The 24,315-nt window shown below is 43.6% G+C and overlaps 1 protein-coding gene across 4 annotated transcripts in view; it reads right to left on the bottom strand.

The window, feature by feature from the left end:
* Nucleotides 1-24,315, bottom strand: part of TSHZ2 (teashirt zinc finger homeobox 2) — a 430,136-nt gene that overhangs the window by 249,292 nt on the left and 156,529 nt on the right. For 2 of the 4 annotated variants that reach the window (XM_035728807.1, XM_035728808.1), the window contains one exon: nucleotides 17,279-17,534. The exons of 1 other annotated variant lie outside the window; for it this stretch is intronic. The gene's annotated coding sequence lies outside the window, so the exon portion shown is untranslated. Of the gene's footprint in view, nucleotides 1-17,278; nucleotides 17,538-24,315 lie in introns of all 4 variants that reach the window. One more of the 4 variants, XM_035728806.1, reaches the window with a different exon arrangement.

Raw genomic sequence — 24,315 nt, 5'->3', positions numbered from 1 at the left:
CTACTATGTGCTGGGGACCATGCTCACCTTGGGGATGTAGTTGAAGAGGAACCCAGAAAAAGATGTTTTAGGTTAGATGACAAAACATCTGGACTTGACCTCAGGGCAATAGGAAACCATCGGTGAGTTTAGGCAAAGGATTAAAACTGACAGATTCGTATTTCTGAAGAAATTCCTGTGATGTGGTGCATTGGTCAAGGAAATGTGGCGGCTTGACGATGGGGGGCAGGGATGTCGAGAAGCCAGGAGCTGGTGCCTTAGAGCTTGTCAAGTTTACCAGAAAATGAAGGACGATCTGAAATCAGCTCACATAACAATAGTGTTTGTCTTTAAGAACACCCAGGAAAATGACAACCAACTTGCAAGTTGTTACCCTAATGGAGGGCAGCAGCAATGAAGGTAGAAGACCCCTGAGATTTGAGACCAGTGAGTCCAAGATGCCTCTCCACCATACTTACCCGGGGCAAGTAAAAGTACAGATTCTTAAAGCCCATTCATAGATCTTTAAAATCAGAATGGATGAACGGGGAGGGGGGAGTCTTTGCAATACTAATTCGAGGCATATTTAAGGAAGACTGTGCATTTAGACCCCTAGAAACAACAAATAAATAGGATTTTGATCACTATTCAATAAACTAAAAATCTGACATCTGGGATTGCGGCAGAGACGATGCTCTGTTTGCCATACCCTGTTTCCTTCTCCTCTTCCTGCAGAAAAACTACATTTCCCAGTTTCCCGTGTAGTTCAGCTGGGGCCATGTGGTCTGGCTTCTGACCAGATTGGGCAGAAGTGATAGACATCACTGCCGAGACTGATCCACACCTTCTTCAGTGGTTTTGGAAGCCAAAAACCCAGATGTTCCAGATGGTATTGCTATACTTCAGCTGGAGGAGACCAGCATCAGACATTATATGCATAAAAAATACATTTGTACTGTGTTGAGCCCTGTGATTTGGGGGTTGTTTGTTAGAGTAGCTAGCATTAATTATCCTAACTAATATAGGGAGACAATACAGGAGACAGGAAAACAAAAACATCTTTCAGGGTATGGCACGGATTTCATTCAAATTCAATCCACTTTTCCAATGTCATCGTATTTCTCTAAGGCAAAGTCTTCAAATAGCCATAGATGCTATTTTTAGTTTCAGCATTGGTATATTTGATTGTATTTTTAGTCTTTTGGAATTAAACCTAGAATAGATTCCATTTGCAGTAAACCAGACTATTTGAATTAGTCAGTGTTTCTGAAATTGTAGGAGGGCAGGTGTTGCCCCCAGGGGATGTTTGGCCATATTTGGAAATATTTTTGGCTGTCAAGACTTGGGGGCATAGGGTGCTACTGCATCCAGCGGGTGGAGGCTAAATATCCTGCAAGGCACAAAGACAGCCCTCTGAGCAAAGAATTATCTAGCCCAAATGTCAGTAGTGCCAAGGTTGACAAACTCTAAACTAATCCCAAGTACACTCGATCTGCCTTCTGGACATAATCGCAGACCCATTGTGTCCAAAAAACCCAGTGGCAAACTGGTGCCAAACAAGAGGCATAGTTAAACAAATCAGACTGTCCGCTTCTGCTCAGCCGACTGTTCTGCCATTCTCTGCCAGACTGGGGCAGTCAGCTCGTCAGAAGACAAACAGAAATGTTCCTGGGACTTTTTGTTACCTGGGTAGAAAGAAACAGCTCGAAGGACCCAGTCATTTACACGTTCAACTTTGTCTTCTTCGTTCAAAAGTTGGTGTTGCTGTCACCAGACCTGGCAAAAGTCACACTTGTAATGTCATAACTTTACACCCGCCTCTTCGTCCTTTTGGGAGGTGTGACACTCTCAAGTCAGAGGGCGCATTGATAGAACATTGCCAAGTCCACCTCTCTGCCACCTTCTTGCTTCTCTTGCTCCTCTCTCCACAGAGGACAATTTTTAAAAAAAGATTTATTTATTCATTATTTGAGAGAGAGAGAGAGCAAGAGCATGAGCGGGAGGGGCAGAGAGAGAAGGAGAGAGAATCTAAAGCAGACTCCGTGCTGAGCGCAGAGCCCCACGTGGGGCTCAATCTCATGACCCTGAGATCACGATCTGAGTCAAAATCAAGAAGCGGACGCTTAACCGACTACACCACCCAGGTGCCCCTGGATTGCAGTATTTAGGGGATTATGAACTGAAATGCCATTCACTTGATTTGATTTAAGAAACACCAAGAATACCCTTATTACCCACATACACACACACACACACACACACAAAAACATGACTCCCTAATGTTCTCTGCCATGACACAAAATCTGACCGCAAAGTCTAATGAGCAGTACTGCCTGGTGACTGAGAATGAGCAGCTTTGGGGTCAAAGATGTTTGGAGTCTGATTTCCCCACTTCCTACCTGTGTGGTTTTAGGTAGGGTATTAACCATGTCTGAGGGCCATTCCCCACCTACATGGAGAAAACAATGTCCACTTCATATGGTTTGTTTGGAGATCAGAACAGAAACTATATATAAAAAGTGCTCAGTGCAGTGCCCGGACACAGTAAGTGTGTGGGCACTCAAGTATTTAGTGACATGTAATAAAAACCCTTCTCCACAGAGAGCAGAGTCATAGGTGATGTGGCCTCTTCTAACCTCTACTCATCTCATCTGACATCTTCCCACCTCATTCTATACTCACTGTGCTGTCAGCCACCATCTTTCTATTCCAGAAAGAACAAAACCAACTCATTCTCACCCCAGGACCTTTGCACTTGCTGTTCCCTCTGTTTGACTGCTCTTCTGTTTTCCTCCACAGTTTCTGTATCACTGATTCCTTCTCAGCATTCTGGCCTCAGATGAAGTGTCATCTTTCCCTGGCCATTGTCCCTGATGTTCCCTACCCCCATTCTTAGCCATTCAACTATTGCATTTCTGGCTTTATTTTCTTTATAATACTTATTGTCATCTGCATATCAGATAAAGGGCTAGTATCCAAAATCTATAAAGAACTTATCAAACTCAACACCCAAAGAACAAATAATCCAATCAAGAAATGGGCAGAAAACATGAACAGACATTTTTCCAAAGAAGACATCCAAATGGCCAACAGACGCATGAAAAAATGCTCAACATCGCTCGGCATCAGGGAAATCCAAATCAAAACCTCAATGAGATACCACCTCACACCCGTCAGAATGGCTAGAATTAACAAGTCAGGAAACGACAGATGTTGGCGGGGATGTGGAGAAAGGGGAACCCTCCTACACTGTTGGTGGGAATGCAAGCTGGTGCAGCCACTCTGGAAAACAGTGTGGAGGTTCCTCAAACAGTTGAAAATAGAGCTGCCCTACGATCCAGCAATTGCACTACTGGGTATTTACCCCAAAGATACAAATGTAGGGATCCGAAGGGGTACATGCACCCCAATGTTTATAGCAGCAATGCACACAATAGCCAAACTGTGGAAAGAGCCAAGATGTCCATCGACAGATGAATGGATAAAGAAGAGGTGGTATATATACACAATGGAATATTATGCAGCCATCAAAAGGAACGAGATCTTGCCATTTGCAATGACGTAGATGGAACTGGAGGGTGTTATGCTGAGTGAAATAAGTCAATCAGAGAAAGACATGTATCATATGACCTCACTGATATGAGGAATTCTTAATCTCAGGAAACAAACTGAGGGTTGCTGGAGTGGTGGGGGGTGGGAGGAATGGGGTGGCTGGGTGATAGACATTGGGGAGGGAATGTGCTATGGTGAGCGCTGTGAATTGTGCAAGACTGATGAATCACGGATCTGTACTTCTGAAACAAATAATGCAATATATGTTAAGGAAAAAAAAAGAAGACGAAGATAGCAGGAGGGGAAGAATGAAGGGGAGTAAGTCGGAGGGGGAGACGAACCATGTGAGACGATGGACTCTGAAAAACAAACTGAGGGTTCTAGAGGGGAGGGGGGTGGGGGGATGGGTTAGCCTGGTGATGGGTATTAAAGAGGGCACGTTCTGCGTGGAGCACGGGGTGTTATGCGCAAACAATGAATCATGGAACACTACATCAAAAACTAATCATGTAATGTATGGTGATTAACATAACAATAAAAAATTATAAAAAAATACTTATTGTCATCTGAAATTATCTTATTCACACATTCATTTACTTGTCTGTTGTTTTCATCCCACTCCTGATGTAAGTTGCATGCAGGCAGGGAATTCATCTTATTGAACAGATGCAAAAACCACACTTAGAGTGTTTCGCACACAGTTGCTTTTCAACGAACGTTTCTTGAATAAACTAAACTAAACCTAAACCTAACTTCTTTAACAGAAAACTGTCCCAACACCTCTTTTAATAACAAAACTAAGACCAGTGACCACTGCCATGAACTCTAAGCTCCTGGTAATGTCCCCAAAGGTCTAAGGTTTCTGGGTTTTATTACACCTGCTTCGGGACAAGCCCTCACCTTGTATTAATTTCTGACTATTCATTGCAGACAGAACAAGTCCTTGGATTTGGGAACTGACCACTAAACACATGCCACTGTCTGAAACTAGAATGTTTATGATGCATTTCCATTTCCGGGTGAGAGTGCAGACGATGGGGAAGCTGTGCAGGCCAATCAGAGGGTGACCCAGTGTCTGTGTGCCTCTGCAAGTGTGTGCACTAGAGGTTGTGTGTGAGCCTTCAAGTGAACACACATAGGCAGTCAAGGGTGACTCGGGGGCTACCTAATTAAGTTTCCAATTGAACCATCAGGCGACTCCACCCTGCCACTATGTCACCTGCCCCATGAAATGGATCTGAGATACAAACTGCACCTTAACTAGGCAGCCTCCATTCTTGCTGATCCCATTAGTTGCCCAATTGGGCAAGACGAGGTTTTAATTGCATGCCAGAAGCTTTATTTTTCTGCCCCAGGCAAACAGTTAACCACATGAGTGTACCACTGACACATTAGAAGTTGGTCAGCAATGCAAAGTGAAAGAGCCACTTTTGGAGAGAACTGAGGTACCTGTCAATTTCTAGCATTTCCCCCCCAGCATCTGTAGCTACCCGAGGGAGAAAAATTTCAACCACCACCACCACAATGTGACAAGGTGTAAGTAATGCATGGTGTTAACATTTCACAGCTCCATGGTGTGATGGAGGATCATGGAGACAGACAAGGCTTAAAGGCAGACAGATGTGGCTCACGACGGGCTGTGCCCTTTGCTAACCATTTCCTCGGTCTCCTCATCTGTCAAGCAGGAAAAATGAATGGCACCTTCCCCTTTGGGATATTATGAGGATTGAATATGAATGAAATATTACAGGTAAAGCCTTAGGCTCAAATTCTGACACTTACTAGGCACACTGTGAGTGTTATTATTATAACTTTTATCCAACCATCCATCCATCCATCCATCCATCCATCCATCCATCCATCCATCCATCCATTCATCTATCCATCCATCCATCAATCCATCCCAGCCTCTGCAACACATCTGTTTCAGAGACCACTAGGAAGGAATATTAGATAAGAGAAGCCCGAATTAAAGAAGGAGTGATTACATAACCCTCAATCAAGGACCCTCACATCCCAAACACCAAGGATGCTAGGTCCCCTGAGCCATGTCCTCCTATGCAGGCAACATATGCTTATTTTGCTGAAGTCCATATAGAGACAATGTTACTACGATTTAAAGGTCAGCCCCATAAGAAATTATATTTAAGGCTATGAGGAGGGAAGCAGGGATATTACTGAATAGGTAAAAACTTTAGTGTCTCAAAATTCAACTTCTTCCTTCTAACTGAAGGGTAGTCTTTCATTTGACCTTTCAGTAGTCTCTCATTTGACCTTTCAGACTGTGCCATCCAAGAGAGGAGTCACTAACCTCATGTGATTATTTAAATTTAAATAAAATAGAACTTTCAGCTTGTTGGTAATGCTAGCCACACTTTGAGTGCTCAGTAGCCACCGATGGCCAGTGGCTACTGCAGTAGACCGTGCAGATGAAGAACGCTTCTGACATCACAGAAAATTCTCTTGGACAGCACTGCTTCAGGGGAACATTTAATTGCTTATCTTAGTATTTCACTCCTTCCATAAGTTGTTTCCTTATGAAGAGAGGTTGACTGTGGCAATGATCTCTTCCTTTTAACATCTGTAAAACAATGACATACTTTGCTTATCATATTACCAATAATCAAATAAAAGAGATGAGATGAAATGGAGATTTTTCAAATATTTCTGATGGTAATGTACTGATTTATCCTAACTGAGAAGTTGTGTAATGGGAATTGAGAGAAAAATAAATATTCTCTCCCTTTGATCCAGTAATTGAAGCCGATTCTTAACCCTAAAGCCAATCCAAATCTCTTTTAAGATCATCGCTAGAAACACAGAAGAAGCTCCACATAAAAAGATGTTCACCACAGTGGTGCTTATACTGGTAGAAAAATTTGGAACAACGTAAATGTTCTCAAATAGAGGAGTGATTAAATAAACAATGGTGCCTACGTTTGATGTTGCATCAACATGATTATTACAAATAGAATGTAGCAACTTGGTGAGATACCTAAGACAGAATCAAGTGGGGAAATCAGCAGAATTCAAACTGTTACTCGATTTTATTGGTTATCTATTGCTGTGTAACCAGTTACTCCAAGACTCAGCAGCTAATGACAGACAATGAACCTTCACTATCTTGGTTGCTGGGGTTCAGGAGTCTGGAAGTGGGTCAACTGAGTGCCTCTGGCTCAGGGTCTCTCAAAGCCATTGCTCCGGTCCTGTTGCACTCTCAAACCTGGGGCTGAAGCATTCACCTCTAAGTTCACCTATGTGGTTTTTGGTACGTGATTGTTGGTGGGTTATCAGGGCGCCACCTTCGATTCCTCACCACATCTCCTAGGCTTCTCTGCGGGATGGATCACGACCTGGCAACTGGCTTTCCTCCACTGTGAAGATTCAAAAGGAGGGATCAGGAGGTTGGGGGACATGGGTGAGCATCTAAGGTGGAAGCCACAGTCTTTCTATAGCCTGATCTCGGAAGGGATGTCCCAGCACACTTGCCATGTTCTGTTACTACAGGTGAACCAGAAAGTCTATCGACTCACCAGGGGAGGTGATCCCACAGGGGCAGGGATCCTGAGAGGTGGGGATCACCGGGGTCACTCTGGAGGCTTTATCACAGAACTCATCTATGCAATAGAGCCACACCATTTAAAGCAATAAAAGAGATTTGCTTCAAGATTTAAAAGAGCGAGAGAGGCAGCCAGACAGAGGACAGAATGGCTCTTCTCTACAGCGCTCCCTAAAGAGTAGGACTATGGAGTCATTCTTTTTTTCTCTATTATTTTCCAATAATGAGCTTTTTTTTTTTTTTTACTCTTACTATGATGGAAACACTCGATAAATGCTATTTAATTGAAAAAAGAAACCCTGTTAAGAATCCATAAGCATGGTATTTGTAACTGATGAAGGTCATTTTAAATCTGCTTCTAAGTCTGAGATCAACTTTCTTATATTCCTTTTTTTTTTTTTTTTTTTAAGAGAAAGTAATCAGCTGATGTCCCTGCAGTTAGTAGTTAGAATGTGCTGGCTAAGATCATTAGAATCTAAATCGCCTTCTCCACACCCCTGCCTTCCCGGAGCTCAGCTCCTCCTCTCCCTCCAGCCTCCTGCCAAATTCCCAGAGCACCCTATATTTTAACGTCTGCGAGGGTGAGGGAGCCAGGATTGACGGCCCTGCAGTCGAGTCCCAGGCTGACACAGGCAACGGAGGGTAACTCATGCTTAGCACTTGACGTAACTTTTCGATGACTGAAACCTGATTCCATCGACCAATCCCCCAGTGGCTGATCTCATCTCTTTACCATCAGAGAAATGGAAGCAGAGTTACCAGCAAAGATAAAAAAAAGGAGGCGAGTGGGCCACGTCTCAACACAGAGAGGAATAAGCTCGTCTTTGATCCTTTGTCCAAAGAACATTCTGGATTCTCACAAATGGGATGGCTGAACCCAAAATATTGCAGCAGCCAGTCCTCCCCCTGCCCCCCACCCCCCAGACACATTTTTCTGAGCTGGGTGTCCATGTGGTCCTTCAGAAAAAACTACAAGTTCATTATTATTTTTTTCCACTTATGACTTCAAGGCAAAATCTTTTTTATTTATAAAATTGAACAGAAAATAACAATGCAGTAGACAAAACACACTTGAAAGTGTTAAAAAAAAAAAAATAAGGGCAACAAGTAACAGCAACCACAATGAGCATTTGTGGAGTGAGGCCAGGCTCAGCCAGGCAGGCTCCATGTTGCTCCAGACAAGCCGTGTTGCTTTTAAACTTCAGTGTACTCATCTGAAAAAGGATCATAATTGTTCCTATTCATTGATTTGTGGTGAAGAGAAAGGACATGACCCAAGGTGGGCGTAGAGTGCCTGAGATATAATAATTGTTTATTAAAATGTGATCTTTCTTTACCGTAACAAAAAATATCACTCAACAGCTTCCAATTCTATAGCAGCTTCCTCTTACAGAGAATGGAATCAAAACTCCTTCACTGGGGCGCCTGGGGGGCTCAGTCGGTTAAGCATCTGCCTTTAGCTCAGGTCATGATCCCAGGTGTTGGGATGGAGCCCCGCATCGGGCTGCCTGCTCAGCAGGGAGTCTGCTTCTCCTTCTGCCCCTCCCCCCGCTCATCCTCTCTCTCTCTCTCTTTCTCAAATAGATGAATAAAATCTAAAAACGAAAAACAAAAAACCTCCTACAAAGCCCTATTTGATCAGTTGCCAGCTGTTCTTCCTTGCATGCCCTGTATTCCAGCCCACATGTCTTCTCTCCATCCCTGTGGTATGCCTTCTTGCTCCGCCCTCAGGACCTTTGCACTTGCTGTGCCTCTGCCCAGAACACCCTTTCCTCAGACATTTGTCTGGCTGGTTCTTTCTCAATATTGAGTTCTTGAGACAAATACCACCTCATTAGCAAGCCTTCCATGACCTCTTTTTACTGAAAATAACCAGAGTTAGTTTCTGTTGTTTGCAATCAGAGAAGTTGAATGAATTCGGAGAGCAATCTTCTTGAAAAACAGACTTTTGTCCTTTCTTTCCCCGCTTTGGTCACACAAGCCTGATGGTATTTGTTAATGTTTCCGTGGCTTTTTTTGGTTGCAGTTGTTAGAGCCTGTTGCCGATCTGCTTTTACAATAGCGGAAATTTTTGCTTCGGCTTGTTGGCACCTCACAAAAAGTAGACTAGAAGTAGGGAATTAATGGATGAAAAGGGGCATTTAAAGAAGACAGGACCGCAGTGAGTGTGATGAAAGCATCTCCAGAGAAGTAGTCTGTAGGATGGTTAGTCTAGAAAGGGTAAACTGAAAACGTCTGCCTTAAATATTATACTTATGCACGCTTTGCGTGGTTCCAGCAATATTTTGAGTGCCTAAATTTGAAAACAGAGATGATTATAGGATACAGAGAAGGGATATTTTGCATGACTAATGATTAGACCCAGCAGAACCGTAAGGGATTTGTTCTTGACTCCTGAACACCAGGAGATAAAAGATAATCTCCTAAGGAGGCCGCACTCCCTTGAACTTCTGGGCCCAGGATGGTCAGACCCATGCTCATCCTTCTGACTGTTCTGCAGACCCACAAGCACCTTGCTTTGAATATCCTAGTGCCACCATCTTCCCTCCTACCACTGGGCCTTTGTATATGCGGGCTTTCTATCTCTTCTTTACCTACTGACCTTTCAGTTCCTACCTGACACATCTCATCCTCAGGAAAACCTCCTTTGACTTCCCTCACTAGTCAAACCCCCATGAAGTATTCTTATGAACAGTATGTCCTCAATTTTCAGCTCTTTCCACAGATTTAATTTTATCATTATTTGATTAAAAGCTGTCTCTATCCCCAGGGCTTAAGCTCAGTTCGGCAGGAAGTGTGTCAGATTTTGTTGAGCATGGAATCTGCTATTGCTCTCACAAGGATGGGCTTCGGAGAGTGCAGACATTCAACAAATATTTGTTAAATAAAAAAAAAAAATGAATGAAAGAATGTGTTTTCTTTACTGACTGTGAGAGTAAAGCCACCATAGCCCATTCCTATTTTGAATAGGCAACTTCTTGACTTCAGCCACTTAAGTTTTTTTTAATTCCTATTTTTCAAATCATTCCTTCAGAAGAATTTATTTGTCTTTGACATTTTGTTGCTGTCATAGGAAGGGTAGATGCTTTGTGTGTTCCATGAACTCTAACTGATTCACTTTGATTTACTTTCTTTTTTTCTTTTTTTTTTTAAAGATTTTATTTATTTATTTGAGAGAGAGAGAATGAGAGAGAGAGCACGAGAGGGAAGAGGGTCAGAGGGAGAAGCAGATTCCCCATCGAGCAGGGAGCCCGATGCGGGACTCGATCCCGGGACTCCAGGATCATGACCTGAGCCAAAGGCAGTCGCTTAACCAACTGAGCCACCCAGGCGCCCTACTTTCTTTTTTTCTCTCTAGAACAAAGGTTGGCCAACTTTTTCTTTAAAGGGCCAGGTCATAAATATTTAAGGCTTTGAGGACCATATGGTCTCTAAGGCAACTATTCAATTCCTCTGTTGCGACACAGAAGCTGCCACAGATAATGTGTGAACCAATGAGGGTGGCTAGGGGCCAATAAAACTTTATTTACAAAAAGAGGCATCAGACCGGATGTGGCCCATGGGCTACACTTTGCTGGTTCTTGTTATTGAGGATGGGGAAAAAAACAAGTTCAAACTACGGGCTCAGCCTGGCACTTAACCCAGGAGAGTCGTGTGCTATATACAAGGCCCTGGATTGCTCCCAGACCTCTGGCACATTAATTCAGCTTTCTGGGCCTCAGTGTACCAAGGTATAAAATGGGGACAACCACTCAGCAAAACATGGTTGTGAAGACAAGAGGCTGACAACTGGGTAAGCTGGAACCCGGTAACCTTGGTGAAGATTAACCATACTTGTTTTTATGGTTCCTTTCCACCTATAGTCAGTCATACTAATTTTCTCTTTGTGATTGCTCTATAGAGATTCTTTAAAAAAATAAATGTATTGAAGGAAAAAAGAGGGAGTCAACACATAGACTGTTCTGAGGTTTAAAAAAAGATTGTTCTGGTTCTTGTGTGGAGGGTGGGTTGGAGGAGCCCAGGGAGACCATGTAAGAAGCTATTTGCAGCAACCCAGGAGGGCAGAGGTGGTGGCCTTCATAGGTGGCATGGCCAGTGGAGGGGAGTGGCTTGTCCCTTCAGTGGCAGGAGCTCCTTGAGGGCAAATGTGTGGCTGTACCTGGAGATTCCCAAGGCCTGAAACACTGACTGGAACATAGAAGATTCTTGAGGAATGGGTGTTGATAGAGTGAATATAGTAACCACTTTCTGGAAACATCCAGAATGATTTGTTTAAAAGACATGTGGTTACCGATGTCCTCCTTTAGTGTCCTGTTCTCTTATCTGTGGGAGCAAACGTCCAAAATTCACCCACAACCCAACCATCTCTCACAGCCTCTGCCACAATCAGACCAAGCCACTGCCATGTGTCACCTGGATGGTAGCAATAGACCCAGCCCACCTGCCGCTGCCCTCCCGGCCCCTTCGCCACCATGGTCAATCTGGTCACACATTAGTCAGACAGTGTTACTCTCCTGTCCCTTCCTTCTAGCACCATCCATTGCCCTAGAATGACATCCAGAGGCCCACAGACTCGGCACATCCGGACCTCTCATGACCTCATCTACTCTCCCCTCCTCGACTCTGCTCCAGACACCCTCGCCTCCTCTGTGCCTGAGATACCCAAAGTTCACAGCAGCCACAGGCCCTTGGCTCTTGCTGTCTTCTCTGTATGGGACCTCAGATATCCCTCAAACATCCATCACTCCATTCAGGCCTTGTTACGACATCCCTTCCCTGACCACCCCATCCAAAAGCAGCATTCCATAACCCCTACTGGAGCTCCTCAGTTTCTCTTTGCGTCTTAGTATCTGCTACAGTGTTCACTTAATTCTGGCCTGGACTTCCTCCCCCACATTTCCCATTGGAATATAAGGTCCCTGAGGGCAGGATTCTTTTTATTCCTCTCGGCTACAAGCCCAAAGCCTGCAGACATGTACTAGAGGTTCAGAATGTGTGTGTTGAGTACATAAACGAATGTGGAGCACCCAGGAATCATCCATTCATCTCTCCCTCTCTCTAAAAGCAGAAGCAAATCAGACTCATTATCAAAGACAGAATAAATATGTTGACATGTATTATTATATATAATACCAGTTTCACTTGGTAGAAACCAAACAACATATAACCGGTGCTTCCTATGGCACAGGTGAAATGTTCATGATAAGGATAATTTCTTTAAAAATATCAACTCAGTTGGGGGTGGAGCAGTCTTGTTCAACAGAGCCTTAGTGAAATGAAAATCTACAGAGACTTCTAGAAAACTGCAAGAAAGGAATTCTTTTCAAACCCACCGGAGACACCGATAAAAGGTAGAATCCTTAAACACAATCAGAATGTTTTATACCCACAAAGATCTAAACTCTAAAAAAAATTTTTTTTTTTTTTTGCTCCTAGAATTACTGACTTTTCAGCATAAATTGGGAAATTAGCTTCCTAGGTCATAGAGGGTGGGATCCTAGCTGTACTGAAAATTGAGTAAAGGCAGATTTGGGGAGGGGTTTAAAAGGGTGCAGGCTAAAAACATGCCCTGCGGTTGTAACTCCTGCAGAAATAAAACCTGCCTGGGACTCGAGGAAAAGTTGCAGGTAATCAGTACCGTGCACATGAAACATCTAATATTTCTCTGCCTCACAAAAGTTTGGGGTGCTCTGCTTCTCTAGGCAGAGAGAAGTTGTAAGATGGCATTTGTCCCTGTAAGTAGAGGACACTCAGGTCATTTCAACAGTTCTGATTTTCACCCTACCTCTGGGAATGTTATCTCCTAATCTCTGACCAACTTTAAAACATAACCTACTGGGGAAATGCAATAGGCCAAAAAAAAAAAAAATCAGGAAATAAGTATTCATTCAGCACAATGTGAAACCACTGCATTTGCTCTTTCCTCCCCAAATGTAGGACAAACCAGCAATTCTTTCCTTCCTGGGCTACACCAGCCTCGGGCATCCCTCGGAATTGTGAGATTTTGCACTTGCAATGAGACCTGGGTTTTCGTCTTGATGTTTGCTTGCTGGGTAACCTTGGGAAACTCACTGAACTTGTCTGAGCTTCTGCATCAATTAAAGGAGGGCAGTAAGCCCAGCTCTGCCCGTACCACAGGTTGCTATGAGGTTTAAGCAAGATTATGTACATAAAAGTGCTTTGTTTCTGGAAAGTGTGGTTCAAATGGCAAGGGGTCGGGCCTGAAGGTGGGAACTGCGAACCCAGGTGCCTGCATGAGCCAAGCCAGTAGGAGAAACTGGAGACCTGCCAGGGTACAGTCTTTCCATGCAGACACTATCGATCATATTGCATATGTAAGTGTAGGAAGATTCTTGGCTTCCATGGAGACCTATGTTTTCATCAGTTTTGCTTAAAACACATGACCCTTTTGTACTAGTTTTTGTTGGTTTGCTGTCGAGGGGGCCACGGGTAGACGGGAACACTACCTAAAATTTAGAGTACAAGAACAATGCCAAAGACAAAGGACACGTGGATCTGCCGATGGTGAGGTGTGGCAAGTAGGACACTCACATCTCCAGTTGTGGACATGCGTTTTCACGAGAAAATGGGACTCACGGCGCCAGACTTCCTAACTTGACAAGAAGCCAGGCATTTAGAGCCGTAGAGAAAGGCTTCTAATATTTAATTAAAAGTCAACTCACTAATTGAAGTTCTAAAAAACACTAGAAACACATCTGGGGTCAGTATCACTTTGTGGGCTATTGTTTGGGACCCAGACAACCTGTGATTTACTGTTTTCTCATTAACCAAAGGATTAGGTCTTAATTGTCTTCTGGGGGTCAACATAGCATCTAACCGGACATTCACTTCCTACCTGCTAACTCATTTTTCATGACGGAAACTGTGCAAAATTCCCAGGGAACTGGGGTTTTATTTTTATTTTTTATTTTTTAAAGATTTTATTTATTTATTTGACACAGAGAGAGAGACACAGCGAGAGAGGGAACACAAGCAGGGGGAGTGGGAGAGGGAGGGGCAGGCTTCCCGCGGAGCAGGGAGCCCGATGTGGGGCTCGATCCCAGGACCCCGGGATCACGACCCAAGCCAAAGCCAGATGCTTAACGACTGAGCCACCCAGGCGCCCCAGGAACTGGGGTTTTCATGCCCTTTGCAGTTTTTCTTGGGCCCAGTTCATTTTCAGACTGATAGCTTTCCACGATGGGAAGAGAGTCTGAACAGGTTTTCCTCAATATTCAATTATTTGTCCTGGGTATCTTTTACTTGCCCTGCACATCTGTGCTGACCCTCCCTCCCAGGCCTGTGCCCGAGGAGGCTGACCTGAGATCAGGGGTCCTGTGTGCTGTTGACTCCCTGTTCCCTGGCTTCCACTTGGGTTTGTCCAAAGGGAATGGGCAAGGGGGAGGAGAAGATGGCGGTGGGTATGTTTCCCTGGCTCTTTTTGGCCGGTTGGCCATGAACCCTGTGTCACTGTACCAAGGGGGGTAGCTCCTAGGAAGAGGCCCTTTCCTTATGGCCACAGCCTCGCCAGGTCCTGGAAACTTTCTCCCTGTTCGCCTTCATTGAAGGCTCCCTTCCATCACTAGTCTCAGGTCCCTGTAATGTCCCTTGTTGGTTCTTAACAACCACTCCCATTTCTCACCATCCTTCTGCCTCCATTACCCAATGGAGTATGTCAGGGGTTTTTCCCCTGGTCACCAATTGACATGATAATATTTCACATCACTGGTTATCCGAATGGATCACTTTGAGTGGGATGGTGAGGGCCCAGTTCCAAATGAGAAGCACAGGTGAACTCACCAAGCTGTCCTCATGTGAGCAGTCAGTAAATGTTTGCCAGAAAAAGAGATTAACCTTTATTTAGTCACTGACAAACCTTAAAAAATCAATACAGGTTCAAACACCTGTCTTAGGAGAAACAAAAGTCTAACACACGTTAACTAAAATTTTTTCCAGCTTCTATCTATGTGGTAGGCATTTTTATATAGAATGTAAGGTTGAGATGCCAAAATGGGGGTGTAGAGGAGTCAAATGAGTGCCAACAATGATGGCAACGATAATTAAAGCAAAGCATAGTTGTTGAACCCTTGTTATTTGCCAGGTTCGATGCTGTGTTCTCTGTATATGCTGTCTCATTTATTGCTCAGGTTTTGAGGTAGTTATGGGGCTATACCCATTTTGCAGATGAGAAAAGCGAGGTTTATAGAGGTTAAGTGATTTCCTACCTGAAGCAAGTGACTGTACCAGCCTCAACCCCAGCTGTCATAATTACCTCTGGATTTCAGTGTTTTCGGAGCTTCAAAGAAAGGAGTGGTCAATGAAGACGGGAGTGGTCTAGAAAAATAACTACCGATTAACTAATATTGGTAAGTCAGATAGTTCAGAAATTAATATTTGAATCAAGGACCCCTGGACCACACTCTGGATCTCCAGGGACAAGACGGCACCAACAGTGGTTGTACAGGGCAGGTGGCTCTTTCTAATAACCCGGGGAGAGCAAGGGAAGCTGCGAAGCCTGATTTTATAATTTATTATCTTTATTTTACTACTAAAAGAGAAATTTTGCTCATGAGAACAGAACCAAATCGCTCAGAGGAGCAATTCTCTTAAAAAAAATTTACTTTTTCTCCTCACAGAACTGAAATTTCCCTTTGGGGAACTATTTATTCCCCCATTAAATATAGTCTCGTAAGACTCTTATTCGAGGTCCCGACCTTCCTTCCTCCAGCTCGGGGACATGCCTGGGACTCAAACTGGTATGGTTTGATTGATGGTGAATTGGCCCCATCTGTATACACATCTTTTGCCATGTGACTTGGAAGAACCTTCTGTCAAGAGACGGCATTTACATCTCCGTTGCTTGAGTCTGGGCTGGCCTTTTGGCTTATTTTGTCCAACAGAAGTGACTATAGTGTAGTTCTGAGACTAGCCCGCAAAATGCCTTTTGGGTTTTTGCTCTCTGAGCCCTGCCACCATCATGGGACAAGCCCGGGCTAGCCTGCCAGAGAGTGAGAGAGACCCTGTGGAGCGGTACCAAGTCATCCCATCTAAAGCCTTACAGGAGCAGTCGGGCCTCAGTGAGCCTAGCCTAAACCGCCTGCCTGCAGGATCATGACCTAATAAGAGGTCCGTATTTTAAGCTGCTAAGTTCTTTCTGGGAAGGGATTCATGCAGCAATAGGTGCTCCAGGTGAGCCCACTGGATGCTCTCCTTCATGGTATTTGCATCTTGAGCAGGGAAGCCAAGAACATGAAGACATGTTTGGACTGTTAGTCCAGGGGTGGCACCTAGGCAGACTGACCTACAGTTCTTGCTTTTCTGGACTCAGGGTGTCTTGGCATCAGCCCGTTTGCAGCTTTGGTTCTCCAGCCTTCCCACCGTTCTGTGAGTGACTGGTAAACTCTCCATCAAAGTCCTTTCTGCCTAAGGTACAAAGAGTCACTTTCTCACTTTTGCACATGCTGTTCGCTCTACCTGGAACATCCTTGTCTACTGCTGCCTGCATCACCCCTACACCCGTTCTCCTCTCAGCACTGGCGTGCCTTGTCTGAGCAGCCTTTCCTGCCTATCCAGGACTGGGCTTGGCCATTCTTCTCTGGGTCCACAGGGCCAGAGGAGCATGACACCGTGTCATAAACATCATATGTATACTATGACACTCTGTTGCAAACATCCGTTTACTTGCATATCTCCCTCTATATTGTGAGCTTCCTGAGTTTCAGGTTTTGTACTTTTCAAAATCATTTCACCCCCATTCCAAATAACGAAACAAAAATGGAAACCACGGGAGTCTGATATATTGGATTCAGACCAGTAACTGTATCATATATCAGCAGAGTGATCTTGGCCAATCAACTGATGAAACTTTCTAGGTGTCGGGGAGGCCACGGGACAGTTCTAGTCTGGAGACCTGTCTTGTCTGGCCTGCAGAAGGTTAATAAGTGACAGTTTAATTGCCACCCCCTCACTATTGTGAGACTGTATATCTGGATTTCTAGCTCCTCTCAAGAGATCAGAGGATTGGCCACCCTGGGTCTGTGTTTCTGTGCAGTAACAACTGGTGGAGAAACAACCATTGCATTATGGTTCTGGCTCTGGTTAGGGTCATGGTTAGGATCAGGGCCAATGAGTCCCCTACTGATGGAGTGTGAGCTCCCTCCCCAGGTCACCATGGGCCCCCCAGCTTACCTTGTTATGACAGTAAGTTGACTTTAAGATGTTTTTGATGCTATGGTTATTACCGGTCAAGAAAGTGGGGACAAAAGTGTTGCCAGTCAAATCATGGCGCACCAAAACCGGAGAACGTATGCCGATTTCATACATGTTGTGTGAAGAAAGGAACATCTCAGGATCTTGGAACATGCTACCTTTGTGACACCAGCAGAAACTGGAGTTTGCCAACATCAGACCAAGTGAAGTTTCACATCTCTTGCAGCCTCCCTGTCTTCTAGGTCCATTTTATACAAAAAAAAAAAAGAGTCTTTGTGTTTAGTTCCAACCTTTTGGTATTGAATTGTATTTTACAACAGGTGTTCATATATATTATGTACATCATAATATACAGGATAGATCATGATCTACGTTGTGATATATGATTTATCTCTACATAAATAGCTATATATCTCATGCTTCACCTCACACTACCCTGCAGGGTAATCACCAACTGTTTCCATATATGTAACTATGTTGACTATTAAGCTTATAAAATAACTAGAAGTCTATAGTTATTAGAGAAGCCATAAGATTATTAAAATATTTGTGCCAGTCCACAATCGCTTATCTACAAATCAAAAATCCTAGAACCTCTGAAAACCAAAGGTTTTTGTTTTTTTTTTCTTTCTCATAATTCAGTTAGCAGTAACATCAGACCTGAACTGCTTTGAGACATTTTAAAACTTAAAAAAAAAAAAAAAATCTCACTTAGTAATATTCATGCTTCACTGCAGAATTATTTATATCTTTAAGTATAGATGCTATTCCCAACCTCACCGAGAATGCTATCTAATATATAGTATACGTATCATGTTCTCTTTCTAAAATCCGGAAAACTATGAATTTCAAAATGCATCTGCTCCAAAGGAGGTGCAGACTTCTGGATGTATATGAATAAAGACACCAGCCTTCCCAGCAGTGAAAGGCTACAGTCAAGAGTCAAACTGAGTTTCCCTTCTGCTTTTGTTCTACCCATTAGGTGAGACTTGATAACACACATTATTTCTTTATTTGGTCCATTCCTGATCCATTCGAGTGACCATGCGCCAGTATAATTGGACATCGTGGCTGAGTAGGGATGGGCTCCTAATTCTCTCTTTTGACTCTAACCACAGAGGGAGAGAAATAACGATAGGAAAGGCACACCCCATGCTCCCTCTGTTTTAATAGGGAATGTGCTGTCACGAGAGTGATATGATAAGGCCTTACATAAATTGATGCTCTAACAATGTGTTGAGAATGGGAAAGGTAACATTTAATAAGCATGTTAGGATAATTAGTTAAGTCACTTGTCAATTAACTAGATTACCTAATAGCTAATTTGTCTCTCCAAGCAGCAGGCTTTGTGGAAAAGCAGTCAAGGGAAACTTATTTTGAAAGGATGGCCTTTGCACACGAGTATACATAAGCCGGTCCAAGTCTAGTGTGGCCAGGGGGCCTTGAACTCCACTGCTGGGAATCTTAGTTTTCCTATTTGCTTGGAGAAGACATTCTTTTCTTTTTGTCTCCTTTTCTAATCTTCTCGTCTTTTTCCTCCCTCCCTCCCTCCCTTCCCTCTTTCTTCTTCTTCTTTTTTTTTTTTTTCCTATAAATGACTTTACCTAGGTCAGAGGTCAGCAAACTTCTCCTGTTATAGGGTCAGCCAGGAAATACGTTAGGGTCTGTGGGACAGGAGGCAACATGGAGGATGTTGTGCAGGTGCTTATTTAACAAGCAAGAAAACAAAATTTTGGTCAACAAAATTTGACCATTTAAACTGCATTTACGCAGAACTTTATTCTTAGTTCACTGGCTGCACAAAACGGGTTATGGGTTGAATTTGACCTACTGGCGACCCACTCTTGCTTTGGGTCATCACTAAGTTGCTAATTTCCTAAGTTAACAAGGATTCTTAAAGCCTTCCCCACTATGTGCCTCCTTCACCCTCACAAGCAGAGGCTCAGAGCATAGACTCTGGAACCAAAGAACCCAGATTAGAATAGAATCCCAGCTTTGCCAAGAAATAAGCAACCTTGGGCACGTCACTTCTCCTCTCTGTGCTTCCGGGGCACCTCCCCAAATAGAAGCACCCTTCTCATAGGATCACCATGAAGATTAAAGCACGTAAGTAATCCCTTAGCCCAGTGCCTGGCATTTGGGCAGCACAACATAAGCTTCGACTTATTTCTGTTGCTTTGAGAGGGCAGGGAGAAGGAGGAACACCTCCCACTGCAAAGAAATGATAAGCGGAGTCTCTTCCCTGATCCCTGGAGATCTATTGGGTGGCGGAGTTCATGCCCAAAGGAGAGGAGCCGAAATAGGATATTCTTGGGCATTCTCTGAGTGTGCTTAAGCAAACAGGATGCTGTAAATGTCTCTTTGGAGAAGGGGGGGGGGCTCAGTTTGCCTCGTGATTTATCGGGATCCTCTGCTTTTGTGCAGATAGGTTTTCCTGCCTCAGCTTTTCAACAATTGTGCTGCAAGTCATGCCCCGTACAGTACAAAGTCTGTCTCCGCGCCCTACATAATATGGGATGTGAAGAAGTGCTATTAAAGAGCCTTCCTGTTTCGGTTTCCTCACTGGCACCACGAGCACTGTGGAAATCTCTAAAGGACTTACTTAGCATGCACAAACTGAAACCGAACCACAGCAAATCCGTGCATCCGCAGCTCAAGAACTTTCAATGCCCCTGGCAGAAACTTCTCTCTTTCCTCTGCCTCTTTCTCTCGCTCCCTTTTGATGTTCCCCTTTCTTTCAGCCTATCCCTGACAGTAAGTGCAATCACATCACACACAGCTTTCTTTGGAAAGCCCCCTTTTTTAATGATCTGGCAGCCAGTAGACACTGAGGCCTTCCAGAAAAAATTTCAATCCCTCTTCCCACAGCTTCCGCAAGCCCCAGTGATAAATGACACCTCTCATTCTGTCACAGACAAGCAGCACAGACGGGGCACGTCAGTGATGGATGGCTCACCAGAACAGGAAATCAACTTTAAAAAAAAAAAAAAAAACCCTAAAAGAGCTGACCAGGACATTGTCGGGGTCCTGCTCCAAAGGCCTCGCCGAAGAGACAGTCTGAAAGAGACTGAGAAAGTTTTAGCTTAGGAGGAAAAAAAAAAAAGTCTGAGATCAAAACAAGGAGAAGAGATATGTATCCATGGAGAAACTGGCATACAATGAACCACAGATTGCTTTGGCACTGTTTATTTCTTTGTGGTGCCCTGGATATTAGCCAAATTTTCACCTACTCTTCGTGATTTATGGAGGAAAAGGTTGATCCCTGCTCTGTGAGAATTCTATTTTCCTGCTGGAGCCTCGGAAAAAAGTGAGTCAAGATTTGTTTGTCAAGCCTAAATTATCCCATTTTGCACTGTCCCCAACGAAAAGCAATAAAATTCCCAATGCCCCCCAAGGGATTCCTTCCACACAAAGATTGCCCCCTGAAGATGAACAACCTTGCCTTTTTATGTTGATGGCAATCACAGGAAAGAGCGGGGAGGTGGCTTCTTTTACTTCATGCTTATTTTTTTTTTCCTATTTTGTATCGCACTTCCTTCTCCCTCCCCCCACCGATGATTTCCATATATTGCACTCAGTTGAAAAACCTCTGCACTTCGATCTACTTGGGGTCACTTGATCAACTTGATTTAAAAGGCAAACAACGACCTCATCATCAAATTGAATCTGAGCACCCACTGGGCATCAGGTCTGTACTAGATCCAAACCAAGAAACTCAGAAACAGATGGCTAGATTCTTTCTACGCAGGCAGAATCTCTCAACCTCGGTACCACTGACATTTGGGTCCCAGAATTTCCATTGTGGGTGTTGCCCTGAGCCCTGCAGGATGCTTAGTGGCATCCCTGGCCCCTACCCACTAAACACCATGAGCACACCCACCCCCATTGCATAGTCGTGACAATAAAAAAAGTCCCCAGACAATGCCAAATGTCCCCTGGGAAACAAAATTGCGCACCCCCCCCACCCCCCAGATGAGAACCACTGTTCTAGAAGTTTGAAATCCAGGCTCCAAAGAAAAATAACACTCATGGGATTTGTGGGGAACAATGGAAATTGGGGTAATTAAATGCTAGATAATATGACATAGAAAATACAAGCTATAGGAATTTAGGGACTTGCTCAAAGAGACATTTGCACTGATCAGGTTTCTGCAAGTGCCTCAATGTAAGCGGCCTAACAAAAACAAAATCTTGTAAGTCACAGAACCACCATTTATTTTGTGTAATCTCGTGCATCGGTATGACTGAACTAAATATTGAGAGGCAGGTTAAAAAAAAAAAATCTTAGTTTCAGATAAATCACATTAAAACTAGTGAGATGGCAACCGACAGTCAAAAAACCTCTTCCCTTTTCCAATGATATTACGAAATGATGTTATTAAAGTTTTGATAATTAATTAGTTATCATTTATTAAACATTATTAAACCTTTGTGATCATTTAAGGTTCTAAATTGGATTGAAGAAGGTAGGGCTAAAATTAAACTCTTGTGTCTTATGCCTTCTTTGTAGATGATAAACACAAAATTGTTAACATGCAAATCTTCTAAATTCTAATAGAGCTTATACAGTGATATTAAAAACATCCTTTGATCTACCCAATAAAACATGGAATGAAAAGAAAGCTGAGCCCAGTTTCTAGACACCATATATAGTATCGAAGGCTCTCACCCACCCATTGTTGCCAAAAGAGATCAAAGGTAATTTGGGAGACACAGACAGATTTATCCATGTGTAAGCCAGTAATGGGAATCACAATGGAAGACAACACACACACACCCACATTTAGCTGAACTCTGATCACAAAGAATCAAAATTTAAAGAAAACTCATGTAATTAATACACTGGGCACAAAAACCAACATTAGCACAAAAATGGAAGAAAAGATCTCAATAAATTAAGAAGAGAGATAGCCACTTTCATTAATTAGAAAAAGCACCACAAATGCCTTATAAATACTGTTTAATCTGCTGAATTACAAGATAAACAACTTAGGCTGTCATTGCGGTACTGAGAGGGGTACCGAAACTACTTTCATTAGGATGTTAAAAATGAGAGGACTTATCCTGTATGGTCCCCCTCCCGGGCTCCCGAGAAACCAGCTGGTGGAATTTGTTCTTCATTGTATTGGATTCTATCTTGGTCAACTTAAGACAGACCACTTTGTTCACACAACACTGCCTTGCCTATCAATGGGGATCCTAATCAAATTTTATGCTGTTATAGGACTTTCCTGTCTCATCCTCACCTCCTGGTCTTGCATCATGTTGAGGGCAATTACACATTTATTTATTACACATCCCCAAATATAAAACCGCAAAAACTATACCAAAGACAGCAGCTTTTCAATCATCCATCAAGATAGACCAGTTTCCAAAGACAATCCCTGCACCACATCCTGAAGGTCATTACTCACTCTCGAAAGCTCATTTCAAAGGCCTCCTTCATCTCTTGATATCGTTAGATAGTGTGTGCGCCAAAGTGCTGCTTGGGGATCTCAATAACTCCACATTCTCCCTCTCAGAGCATGATAAGTGGGAGGTGCGTGCACCAATTTAGGCTGTGTCTACACAATGCCAAAACAGCCCATGGAGAAATGAAACCGTCCATCACACAACTGGCGGATTTAGCTACATGATGCCAAACTGCATTGACTCATTTCCCCCACCCCCCACCCCACTGCATTGACTGATTAGTTGAGTTCATTTTCGGTATCTGAGGATAGATCTGCTTAGCATGCTACATGTGAAAGGGACCACAGAGATGACATGGTCTTTGCCATCTGGCAGTGCTCAACTCTGGACCCCTGTGCACAGGCTCTTCTCCCCTGCTCCCCATGCTTTGCCTCACCCGATACATTTGAGCACCCGGATCCACTTTTTCTCCTGGCCTTTTGAGTTTCATGAGCCAGTGTATTATTCCCCAATTTTTAAGTTTTTGTTTAAACTAGACACGATTCCAAGTGATTTATACACATTACCTCATTCAGTCATTACGGCAGCCCTCGGAGGCAGGTGCCACTCTCACCCACACTAGACGTTGGTGGCCCACTGTCCACATCTCAAGGACCTCTCCCTACCCAGCACGCCGACTGCTTCTCTGGCTGAGGGCCACAGCCAGCCATGGGAGCATGTCTGGCTCACACACACAGGGCCAGCTAGAAATGCTGGATAGGAATGCCCCACGAAGAAGCCCTCAAGCCACAGCCAATGGAGCTCTGGTGGAAAACTACCCCAGCACCTTTACCCCTCATATGGGACAATTCTGAGGTGCATGTTCTACACTCGCCCCAGTAGCATCAAACTCCAGTTGTCCACAGTGGTCACTTGCTAGATCACTCAATCACTCACTCTATTCACATCCTTCCCTTCCTTGTCTTCCTCCTCCACTCCCCTAGAGGTGTCTCCTGGGATCACCAAACAAAGAAAGCATTTGTTTCCAGGTCTCATTGCGGGGGGACACAAAAAAAGCATATTTATACAGATAAGAAAATAGATGCATAGGCATTAAATACCTTGCTCAAGAATATAGAATTGCTCTGTTATTTTTGCATCAATACCAGGGTTTCCTTTTGGGCTCTTCTGCCCCTGACTTTTGTCCTTTAAAAGAAGGTGAAGCTTCTCACAACTCTCTGCTTCCACCACATTCTGGTCTGAGGACCAAGGGAGAAATTCCTCTCACTCTCGTTTTGAGACTCGGGCATGACCCTGCTTGAACCTTCGGATGCTGCAAATGTCATAGCTCTTCACTCATCCACTTTGGTCTTTGTCTATCAGGATGCCCAGGCCTGAATTTTCATCACAAACATTACTGTAAAATTACATCTCTCCCAATTTCATTTTATTGTTCTAACAAAATTTAATTTTGCTATTGTTTCTTCTCCCATTTTCCTTTTAAAACCATTATGACTTGTATTAATATATCTTGACTCAATTCTTTGAGGAGAAAGTTTACCCACACACAATATGTGATATATAATATTTATATAATATATATGATCATATGTAATATATGTTAT

The sequence above is a fragment of the Zalophus californianus genome, chromosome 8, assembly GCF_009762305.2.
Source record: "Zalophus californianus isolate mZalCal1 chromosome 8, mZalCal1.pri.v2, whole genome shotgun sequence".
NCBI classification, from domain to species: Eukaryota; Metazoa; Chordata; class Mammalia; order Carnivora; family Otariidae; genus Zalophus; species Zalophus californianus.
Note: the sequence above shows the minus strand (reverse complement) of the source record. Positions and strands in the feature narration are given on the sequence as shown.